Source organism: Schistocerca gregaria, chromosome 3 (genome assembly GCF_023897955.1).
Source record: "Schistocerca gregaria isolate iqSchGreg1 chromosome 3, iqSchGreg1.2, whole genome shotgun sequence".
NCBI classification, from domain to species: domain Eukaryota; kingdom Metazoa; phylum Arthropoda; class Insecta; order Orthoptera; family Acrididae; genus Schistocerca; species Schistocerca gregaria.
This window is the reverse complement of record NC_064922.1, coordinates 825,527,008-825,539,350: the sequence shown is the minus strand read 5'-3', so window position 1 is coordinate 825,539,350 and position 12,343 is coordinate 825,527,008. Positions and strand designations below refer to the sequence as shown.

General features: G+C 37.1%; 1 long non-coding RNA gene across 1 annotated transcript in view; it reads left to right on the top strand.

The window, feature by feature from the left end:
- The window catches only part of LOC126354589 (uncharacterized), a 46,972-nt gene extending 34,889 nt beyond the window's left edge, over window positions 1–12,083 (top strand). Inside the window, exon 4 of the long non-coding RNA XR_007565355.1 lies at window positions 10,242–12,083. This is a non-coding gene — a long non-coding RNA (uncharacterized LOC126354589). The remainder of the gene's footprint in view (window positions 1–10,241) is intronic.
- The last annotated feature ends 260 nt before the right edge of the window (window positions 12,084–12,343 follow it).

Genomic DNA, 12,343 nt, shown 5'->3' with positions numbered 1-12,343 from the left:
ATGGTAAGACAGAGATTTAGGAACCGGGTTTTAAGTTGTAAGACATTCCCAGGGGCAGATGTGGACTCTGACCACAATCTATTGGTTATGACCTGTAGATTAAAACTGAACAAACTGAAAAATGGTGCAATTTAAGGAGATGGGATCTGGATGAACTGACTAGACCAGAAGTTGTACAGAGTTTCAGGGAGAGCATGAGAGAACAACTGACACGTATGGGGGAAAGAAATACAGTAGAAAAAGAATGGGTATCTTTGAGGGATGAAATAGTGGAGGCAGCAGAGGATAAAGTAGGCAAAAAGACCATGGCTGCTAGAAATCCTTGGGAAACAGAAGAAATATTGAACTTAATTGATGAAAGGAGAAAATGTAAAAATGCAGTAAATGAAGCAGGCAAAAAGGAATACAAACGTCTCAAAAATGAGATCGACAGGAAGTGCAAAATGGCTAAACAGGGATAGCTAGAGGACAAATGTAAGGATGTAGAAGCTTATCTCACAAGGGGTAAGATAGATACTGCCTACAGGAAAATTAAAGAGACCTTTGGAGATAAGGGAACCACTTGTATGAACATAAAGAGCTCAGATGGAAACCCAGTTCTTAGCAAAGAAGGGAAGGCGGAAAGGTGGAAGGAGTATATAGAAGGTTTATACAAGGGCGATGTACTTGGGGACAATATTATGGAAATGGAAGAGGATGTAGATGAAGAGGAAATGGGAGATACGATACTGCGTGAAGAGTTTGACAGAGCACTGAAAGACCTGAGTCGAAACAAGGCCCCCGGAGTAGACTACATTCCATTGGAACTACTGACAGCCTTGGGAGATCCAGTCATGACAAAACTCTACCATCTGGTGAACAAGACATATGAAACAGGCGAAATACCCACAGACTTCAAGGAGAATATAATGATTCCAATCCCAAAGAAAGCAGGTGTTGACATATGTGAAAATTACCGAACAATCAGTTTAATAAGCCACAGCTGCAAAATACTAACGCGAATTCTTTACAGACAAATGGAAAAACTAGTAGAAGCCGACCTCGGGGAAGATCAGTTTGGATTCCGTAGAAATGTAGGAACACGTGAGTCAATACTGACCTTATGACTTATCTTAGAAGAAAGATTAAGGAAAGGCAAACCTACGTTTCTGGCATTCGTAGACTTAGAGAAAGTTTTTGACAGTGTTGACTGGGATACTCTCTTTCAAATTCTAAAGGAGCGAAAGGCTATTTACAATTTGTACAGAAACCAGATGGCAGTTATAAGAGTTGAGGGACATAAAAGGGAAGCAGTGGTTGGGAAGGGAGTAAGACAGGGTTGTAGCCTCTCCCCGATGTTATTCAATCTGTATATTGAGCAAGCAGTAAAGGAAACAAAATAAAAATTCGGGGTAGGTATTAAAATCCATGGAGAAGAAATAAAAACTTTGAGGTTCGCCGATTACATCGTAATTCTGTCAGAGACAGCAAAGGACTTGGAAGAGCAGTTGAATGGAATGGATAGTGCCTTGAAAGGAGGATATAAGATGAACATCAACAAGAGCAAAACGAGGATAATGGAATGTAGTCGAATAAAGTCGGGTGCTGCTGAGGGAATTAGATTAGGAAATGAGACACTTAAAGTAATAAAGGAGTTTTGCTATTTGGGGAGAACAATAACTGATGATGGTGGAAGTAGAGAGGATATACAATGTAGACTGGCAATGGCAAGGAAAGCGTTTCTGAAGAAGAGAAATTTGTTAACATCGAATATAGATTTAAGTGTCAGGAAGTCTTTTATGAAAGTATTTGTATGTAGTGTAGTGTTGCATGGAAGTGAAACATGGATGATGAATAGCTTAGACAAGGAGAGAATAGAATCTTTCGAAATGTGGTGCTACAGAATGATGCTGAAGATAGATGAGTAGATCACATAAGTAACGACGAGGTACTGAACAGAACTGGGGAAAAGAGGAAATTGTGGCACACCCTGACTAAAAGAAGGGACTGGTAGGTAGGACATGTCCTGGGGCATCAGGGATCATCAATTTAGTATTGGAGGGTATTGTGGAAGATAAAAATAGTTGAGATAGACCAAGAGATGAATTCACTAAGCATATTCAGAAGGATGTAGGTTGCAGTAGTTGTGTTGTGTGGAACCGGGAACCTAGAAATGACAAAGGCTTCGTCCCCACTGTAGCCCACAGTGGTCACAACCCCACAATAGGCTACAGCAGTCCACGCATACCACCACTGCCCCACGCCGAACCCACAATTATTGTGCGGTTCGGCCCCGAGTGTGTCCCCGCCCTGGGAACATCTCGAACCAGCCGAGTGTAACCCCAATATTTGCGTGGTAGAGTTAATATGGTGTATGCATACATGTGTATGTAGCAATTGCCGACATAGTGTAACTGAGGTGGAATAAAGGGGACCAACTCGAATTCACTGAGGCAGATGGAAAACCGCCTTAAAAACCATCAACAGACTAGCCAGCACACCAGACCTTAGTACTAATCTGCTGGGCGGATTCATGATGGGGACTAGCACGCCTTCCTGCCTGGAAAGCAGTGCGTTAGACCACACGGCCAACAAGGTGGGCTGCATTAGTTATTCAGAGAGGAAGAAGCGCAGGATAGAGTAGCATGTAGAGCTACATCAAACCAGTCTCTGGACTGAAGACAACAACAACAACAACAACAACAACAACACGACATCTGTAGGATTTTGCTTCAATACTGCTTTGCCTACACCTGTTCTTTCTTTGATTCCAAGAGTTTTTTCGTCAGGAAGTGATGGCTGTCCATTAATACGAACATACTCTTCCTCCTGATCGTGAAACTAACGACTTCTTCATAGTATCTCCAGTGGTTGGCTCTTTTAGTGGCATACTTCGACACAGAAGATTTTCACCAGGCAATGAAGTATTGTTGGTGGCGTTTTTCAAATATCAGAATTTTATAAAGTATAGAGGAACACAGAACAGTACAACACAACAATCTAAAGTTTACAGGAGTCGTATTTCATTCATAAGTGGAGCCCTTCAAGCAATATTTTCTTTTGTATACATCTTTATACAGAAGAAACAGTTTCACTGTTTACTTTTATTGTAGTGGTTTTATTTTTGCCATTTGACTTTAGGTGTGTCTTACTTTACTCAGCAACCATTCTTCCTCTTCAATACTGTGTTTTTCACTGCCTTCCAAGTGGCAAACGTTCCAACATGCAAGCCATACTGTATCAAGCCTCGTCCAGGCGCAACATACGGCTATGTAACCGTGCTGATTGTTGGAGCAACATATCAAACAATAAATTCCTCTCCCTGATATTTATTCGTTGTTCACATTCCCTTTAAAAAGATTCTGGCTAGAATAACCGTAGATGGCAGTCGTTTTTGAGTGAGTTTTGTGTGTGCGTGTGCGTGTGCGTGTGTGCGTGTGCGTGTGTGTGCGCGCGCGCGCGCGCGCGCGCGCGCGCTTTGCTTCCTTTCTGAAGAAGGCAATGGCAGAAAACTTGAGTGAAAACTCTTTTTCCTGCCTAATGCTCGGTGTGTGACAAGCAATCTGTCCATTTCACAGTATAGTCTTTCATTTACGAAGTTTTTTGTAAATAATCGACTGCACAGGAGCAACAATGCACATAATTGCAATGCCAGAAGAAAAAAGTGACATTCATTACGCCACACTAAGGTTATCTGTAGCACAAACAGGGATCTACAATGCCATAAATAAAAGTTTTGATCACTTACATGTTGATATAAAATGCCAGACAGACAGGAAAGCAAAATCTGAAACTAAACGGAAAACATTTCTCTTTGAAAGCTCCTCCTATTCCACAGAAGACTATCTATTATTGTAATGTGTAAATGGTGAAGGCAGGAATTATTAATATCTGTCTTTCATTAAAGACAAAAACAGATAAATGATATGAATGAAAGTTTTACAAAAAATAATGTTAATACAATATGACTCATTCCAAATCATTACGATTTATCACACAAATGATAGATGGAATAGGAAACTAACAAACGATTGGTGTCTCACAAAGTATGGTATAGCCTTATACACCCTGAAAACATCAAAATGAAATTCAAAAGTAAAACCAAGTAGATGATCAAACTAGACATACACTGCAATTGTGATATGTGTACGTTTGGTTACTCCGGAAAAATTGACAGTTACTGGCGACAAATATTCCAGGAAAAGAAGTAAACAGGATATTCGTGGAAATATATGCCTACATGTTGCACAGGTTAGACTATTGTTACCGGAAAAATGACTTGCATATTGGTTAAAGCAAAATATCGATTTATGGGGTCTACGTGTCAGACACTATTCCTTTAATTACTTTTATAGCATTGCACAATGTTTGAACATATTTAAAAAACCATGTCGGTTACCCTGTGAATTGCTATTATTGGCCATACACTGAATGATGCATCATAGGTAAGATTCGAAAGTGAGAAGACGTGTAAACCATAGTGAGACCAATGCACTGATATTCGAATAAAAGAAGAACGCTATTTTGCAAGGTGGTATACCTCTAAACAGCTCCGTTTCTTACACATTTCAATAACTGTACCTTCATTGAGATGAACAAGATACGAGAGCACGTCTTGCTTCTATTCTCATTGCACACGTTCATGGGCTAGCAAAGAACACGCAGTTACGTTTTTTCCAAACGTGAACACTGTATATGTTGTGCATATGAAAATGTAACGAATAAGAAATAGTGTCAGTAAGCAAACAAGCATTGATTTTGCAGTTCCAGCTTCATTTATATCCATACAAATACGGTAAAAGTGGCATTAGATGGATTACAAAAGCTTGCTTTTCCAGTCACTTTCTTTTCTTCGTCCTTATTGGAAATGCATCAACAAAACCAGAGTTCCATTAACGTCGCAAAGTGTGTCGTATTACTAGAACAAATACATATTTAAGAACAGATAAACGATCGAAATTACCTTCCTGACACTGTGTTATTAATGTAATCACTCTAATTTTTAGTATTTAAAACTTTATTTCCGTCAAGCGACGCAAATAATGAACGAGAAGTAGTCGTAAACAGTCTGCTAATCACGAGGGTGGTTTGAAAAGTTCTTGGAATGGAATAGAAAAAAATTGCTAACATCACTGAAACTTTTTTATTTTTCAATGTAGTCTCAGTCTAATGATTTGGTAGGTTTTGGCTCATTAGGTCAGTTTTGGCAGATGTCGGAGTTCCCTTTCATGCCCATCGACTCTTATGACTGCCATCTGGTTTCTGTACAAATTGTAAATAGCCTTTCGCTCCCTGTATTTTACCCCTGCCACCTTGAGAATTTGAAAGAGAGTATTTCAGTCAACATTGTCAAAAGCTTTCTCTAAGTCTACAAATGCTAGAAACGTAGGTTTGCCTTTCCTTAATCTTTCTTCTAAGATAAGTCATAAGGTCAGTATTGCCTCACGTGTTCCAACATTACTACAGAATCCAAACTGATGCTCCCCGAGGTCCGCATCTACTAGTTTTTCCATTCGTTTGTAAAGAATTCGCGTTAATATCTAGCAGCTGTGACTTATTAAACTGATAGTTCGGTAATTTTCACATCTGTCAACACCTGCTTTCTTTGGGATTGGAATTATTATATTCTTTTTTGAAGTCTGAGGGTATTTCGCCTGTCTCGTACATCTTGCTCACCAGCTGGTAGAGTTTTGTTATGACTGGCTCTCCCAAGGCCGTCAGTAGTTCTAAGGGAATGTTGTCTACTCCGGGGGCCTTGTTTCGACTCAGGTATTTCAGTGCTCTGTCAAACTCTTCACGCAGTATCTTATCTACCATTTCGTCTTCATCTACATCCTCTTCATTTCCATAATATTGTCCTCAAGTACATCGCCCTTGTATAAACCTTCTATATACTCCTTCCTTCCAACTTTCTGCCTTCCCTTCTTTGCTTAGAACTGGGTTGCCACCTGAGCTCTTGATATTCATACACGTGGTTCTCTTCTCTCCAAAGGTCTCTTTTATTTTCCTGTAGGCAGTATCTATCTTACCCCTTGTGAGATATGCTTCTACATCCTTACATTTGTCCTCTAGCCATTCCTGCTTAGCCATTTTGCACATCCTGTCGATCTCATTTTTGAGACTTTTGTATTCCTTTTTGCCTGCTTCATTTACTGCATGTTTATATTTTCTCCTTTCATCAATTAAATTCAATATTTATTCTGTTACCCAAGGATTTATAGTAGCCCTCGTCTTTTTACCTACTTTATCCTCTGCTGCCTTCACTATTTCATCCCTCAAAGATACCCATTCTTCTTCTACTGTATTTCTTTCCCCCATACGTGTCAGTTGTTCTCTCATACTCTCCCTGAAACTCTGTACAACTCCTGGTTTAGTCCGTTTATCCAGGTCCCATCTCCTTAAATTGCACCATTTTTCAGTTTGTTCAGTTTTAATCTACAGTTCATAACCAATAGATTGTAGTCAGGTCCACATTTGCTTCTGGAAATGTCATACAGTTTAAAACCTGGTTCCTAAATCTCTGTCTTACCATTATATAATCTATCTGATACCTTTTAGTATCTCCAGGATTCTTCCATCTATACAACCTTCTTTTACGATTCTTGAACCAAGTGTTAGCTATGATTAAGTTATGCTCTGCGCAAAATTCTACCAGATGGCTTCCTCTTTCATTTCTTAGCCCCAATCCATAATCACCTACTATGTTTCCTTCTCTCCCTTTTCCTACTGACGAATTCCATTCACCCATGACTATTAAATTTTCGTCTCCCTTCACTATCTGAATAATTTCTTTTATCTCATCATACATTTCTTCCGTTTCTTCGTCATCTGCAGAGCTAGTTGGCATATAAACTTGTGCTACTGTAGTAGGCGTGGGCTTTGTGTCTATCTTGGCCACAATAATGCGTTCACTATGCTGTTTGTAGTAGCTTACCCGCACTCCTAGTTTTTTTATTCATTATTAAACCTACTCCTGCATTACCCCTATTTGATTTTGTATTTATAACCCTGTATTCACCTGACCAAAAGTCTTGTTCCTCCTGCCACCGATCTTCACTAATTCCCACTGTATCTAACTCTAACCTATCCATTTCCCTTTTTAAATTTTATAATGTGCCTGCCTGATTAAGGGATCTGACATTCCTTGCTCCGATCCGTAGAATGCCAGTTTTCTTTCTCCTGATAACGACATCCTCTTGAGTAATTCTCGCCCAGAGATGTGAATGGGGGACTATTTTATCTCTGGAATATATTACCCAAGAGGATGCCATCATCATTTAACCATACAGTAAAACTGCATGCCCTTGGGGAAAAATTACCACTGTAGTTTCCCCTTGCTTTCAACCATTCGAAGTACCAGCACAGCAAGGCCATTTTGGTTAGTGTTACAAGGCCAGATCAGTCAATCATCCAGACTGTTGCCCCTGCAACTACTGAAAAGGTTGCTGCCCCTCTTCAGGAACCACACATTTGTCTGGCCTCTCAACAGATACCCCTCCGTTGTAGTTGCACCTATGGTACGGCTATCTGTATCGCTGAGGCACACAAGCCTCCCCATCAACGGCAAGGTCCATGGTTCATGGGGGGTTAGTATATCTATGCGTTAAAAAATTTAAAATTGTTATTAAGCTCAATACAAGTTTTTCTCTATATGTAGTACTTACATATTCACATCCAGTAACATCATATAGGACGTTTACCTCTAGCTCACTTAGATTTTCAATCTAGTTTGGAGAACTTATATTGTTGAGCTTCTTGATTAGAGTCTCCATTTATATAGAAAAAAGTTATTTAGATTTTTTATAATTTGTAATGTACACATGGGAGTGTATGCATGTTATTTTTCAAAATATGTCTTTTATCATGAGGATGCAATGCTTTCTGGCTTACTTCAACAGTGTAAATTTCATATGTTTCACTTTGAATCATTTTAATTATTCTATGATGTCCTCTACTGTTAAACAAACAATCTTTGTAATCTTCTAAGTTTACTCTGTTTTTAACATTACATTTCTTAACTCCTTTAGATTTTTTCTCTTTTTTTATCACGAACTTCATAAGCATACATTTTTTGCTCTTAAAGTGTAGAATTCTTCCATTATTTTCGCATTACATTCATCTTTCGTGTTTCCTAAAACTTTCTTCTTCACTTGTGGAATTCCATAAATATTATCTGCTGGATAATCATTTGTATCAAAGTAATCAATCGTGGTTTTATGTCTTCATAAAAATTTTTAGTCTATATATTATAGATATAACCATGTGTATCTTGATAACACAACTCAGTATTTTCTCCATATTTCGGTTTCATTATTCTATAGTGAGAACCATACATCAGTTCTTTAGATAAATCAAGTATGCTCATTCTGACATAGACAGGCTTATTAAATGTGATTTTTGTCTTGTTCATATGAATGGCCACAAGATGTTAAAAAAATAGTTCTTCCTTTTAAGTTTGGCTCTACTGGAAGTTTATCACAATTTTCTCCATCTGCAACTAATTTTATGTCTACCCTGGTTATTATATATTCCACCATCTTACCAAACAGAATTGTTCATCAATTTGTAGAAATCTTTTTCAAAATGATTTTTGGCTTTAGTTCTCATATGTTTATTGAAGATTGTGTATTTTTGTGAGTTTCATTCCAAGAGACAGACACTGCTTGAGGTTTCTACAATCAACTATGTAATTATGCTTGTCAAGCAGAGTAGTCACCAACTTGCTTTGTTTAGTATTAAGCACCATTTTATTTTCAGGTGCAAATGGTAAATCTTCATGTGAATCATGTAATTCTTTTGGATATTCTAAATATACTTCAAAAATTTATCAATTTTTAGCAGTATCTGACATTTCACTTATTTTTGTACAATTGAAAGAATCTGGTTCACGCCATTCAGATCCTCCATATCGTAAATATTGACTCATACCATAACCATATAAACTCTTAGCACCTAAATAACCTAAATAATTTGATATCTTAGTCACATCATAATTACTCAGATATTTGTTGTTTGTCTCTGCATATCTCTTGCAAGAGTGTCATATTCCTTCTCTTACATCCTTTTCAACCATCAGAATCATATAATCATGTAACAAATCAAGTGATTGTTGAGTCATTTTCAAAATCATATAACAAGAAAAACCAGGCGCTGTAAAATACCAAGAAGGATCTAAATCATAAGCTTGTAATCAAGTTTTCCTAAAAATTATCAAATGTACCACCAAATAACAAAACATCAGTTTTCAGATACATAAATGTTGTTCACCAAGTAGTTCCTATCGAATTTTTTCCAAACCAGTTGTGCATGTTTATATTCTTTGTCACTAATTTCACAGTCATTCACTCTATTATAAAATACTTCTTTTGCTGGTTATTGTCTCTCTTCAAATTTCTTCCAAGTATCCATGTAATCATACGGATAGACACCTTTTCTGATCACTGGATTTAATACCTCTTATGAAAAGATAAATGTTCTTCATTTACCCTCTCTTCAAATTTGATGAAAGTTTGTCAAGTGAAAAAGCCATAAATTTAAATGAAACAATGAATGTCATTTTCAAACTTTCTATCCTCTTTCCAAAACTAATATATTGTTTTGTTTTAAACCTGTCTTTCTTATCTTCTTTCACAAACAAATGATAATAATATCTATATAAATTATGTAAATAAATTGGTACAAAGCTTGGATGTTTAAGCTGTAAATTACATTTATTACATTATGGATTTGTATATTTTCCAGTCAAATTATCATGATGTCGAACCTTTTTATTTTTATATTGTTTATATTAATTATCTGGATTCAGTTGACAGTTGTCCAGCTTCAATAGTAAACTTTCAACACTATCATAAATAACAAATGGAACTTTTCGTGTATGTTGGCAATTTTTAAAATTAAGGTATGGCTCTTCTGCTGTCATTTCTACTTTTAATGGTTTGTTAGTCAAACAACTTTGTGTGTGATTATTTAGTTTTTCTGTACTAGTAAAATGAAGCAAACACATTTCACAAATAAAGTTTTCTCCTTCACATTTATTATGTTTTGACTACAAACAAGCCTAGATAATTTTGTTATATGACAATAATGTGTATAACTTCATTCCTTGAAATAAAGGAGACTTACATGTTTCTCTTTCTTACATTTCCCAATTTTTAATGGATACACTTGATATATTTCATTAAATGAAGGAACGTTAGTAGATACATTAACTTTCCTTCATGTAGGTGTAAGATATTGTTAATGAGACGCACCGGATGTTTCAGTGGGTCCCGCCCCATACCTCAGTGGCTGTCCATCATTGGCTACCGCTAGCGTCTGCCGCTTCCAGATGGGAACGCCAATTCCGTCAAAGCGGAAAACGCTTGCCGCTGCCGTTGTCGCACGACGCGCTGCCGCGCTCTAGTGGGAACCGGCCTTAAAGGCCGGTTACAGACGCAGCGGCTCGTGACGACGCAGGAGCCGCCGATGCAGCAGCGGGCAACGCCCCCCGCCGACCGGTCCTCGGAGACAGCGTCACTGATGACGACGACGTGACAGAACCGAACGCCCAGTCGGTCGAAACGAATGCCGACGCCCAGACCGCCGCTGAATCCACCGGTTACGCGGCGGCGTGTTTATTAGAAGGTTCTCGATGAGTTGACTAACGCAACGCGGCCCGCGCCTTCGTAATTCTGCTAATGTTGCGTTCTGGCTGTTGGTGGCTGTGGCACACGTACACACATACCGACGCTCGTTGCAAAACTGTATCACCTGCATAACGCGCCGGGCGGTCTTCGTCCGCCGTATGCCGTGAGGCTGGCACATCGCGCTCTGAAACACACTAAATCGCAAGTTCGCACCGTATTTCCGAAAAATAACCCCTTGACCTCTACTATTTATAGGAAATAAGAAATATTAGCTTTGTAAGAAAAATTTGATTTCCAAAATTTAAGACATCTGCTTTGTTATTTAATAGATATTTAAAATTAAGTACAACATTATATTTCTTTCTTATTCTTCATATATAATAAAGTACACTGCTTACATTTAATATTATGTTTATCTTTATAAGATGGTTCAAAATGGCTCTGAGCACTATGGTACTTAACTTCTGATGTCATCAGTCCCCTATAACTTAGAACTATTTAAACCTAACTAACCTAAGGATTCGAACCTGCCTCTGGAGCAGTCGTGCGGTTCCAGACTGAAGCGCCTAGAACTGCGTGGCCACTTTTGTGAAGGATTTGTGTAACAACAATTCAAATTTTTAATCTCTTGACAACCTTTACATTTCTTTGTAGATGAATCAGTGTCCTACTTTTCAACATTTTCCATTGAGAATAATATTTCCGAATGTTCTTCACTTGGAATCCACCATAAACGTACTTTGTAATAATATTTAGCAATATTTTGTCCACATACATAAGGAATTCGATTTTATTGTATTTTTCTTACGTTATATTTAGTTACACATGATCTGCATATCGTTCTGTAACCATCATTTGTGTATTTCTGTAATGTAAAAGTTTGAATTGATTTCTCAGTATTACAATATTTGCAAAATTTGAATTTAGTCAGACACAGGTTCAAAAGGCTGCTTTCAGCTGGCAGTGACTCAGTTTAAATAGAATATAATTAATTAGATTTGTGGGAAAGTAAAATTTTCTAATTTTTCCAATCTGTCTTTCAAAATAGTTATTAGTTCAGGAACTAAAGTAGATGGTTTGTTACAATCAATATCAAATAAAGATAAATCAGTTGTACCATCTATAAATACTTTTTTGTAAATTCATTGTATTCGTAGAATGTATCATCCTTAAAAAATACAATAATCCATTAACATATCTAAATATCGAATTTATTCCAGTAGGTAAGCCAGGAAATTATCTACTTATAATTCCTTGTAATTAAATGTAAAATTTTATTAATTTAATTCTACATAAAAAGTTCATTAAAGAATAAAAATGTTCTACGTGAATAAGTGTTAACTACACCATTTAACAAAAAGTTTGTATGTAATTCTGTAGTAGATATTGAGTTTGGATATCCCACATTTAATTGTAATGTGTGGAAATTCATCAAGTATATCATATTGTCTACAAATAAAATAACTATGCCACTTTGTCTTTGATGTATTCCATCTAATTTTTGGAAATTTTGAGGTAAGAATGTTAACCAACTGGTTATCAATGATGTCTTATTATTGCCTATTGAAACCCAATTCTTATGAAAATACTATAAAACCACATTTACAAAAGTAAGTGATCAAACTTTTCCTTTGGACATGATGACTGAATTCGGTCATTTGATATGGAAGGTTGTGTTCATGATGGCGTAAGTGCTATACTTGATTGCATTATTATTTTTTTACCATAAAAACTTTGAA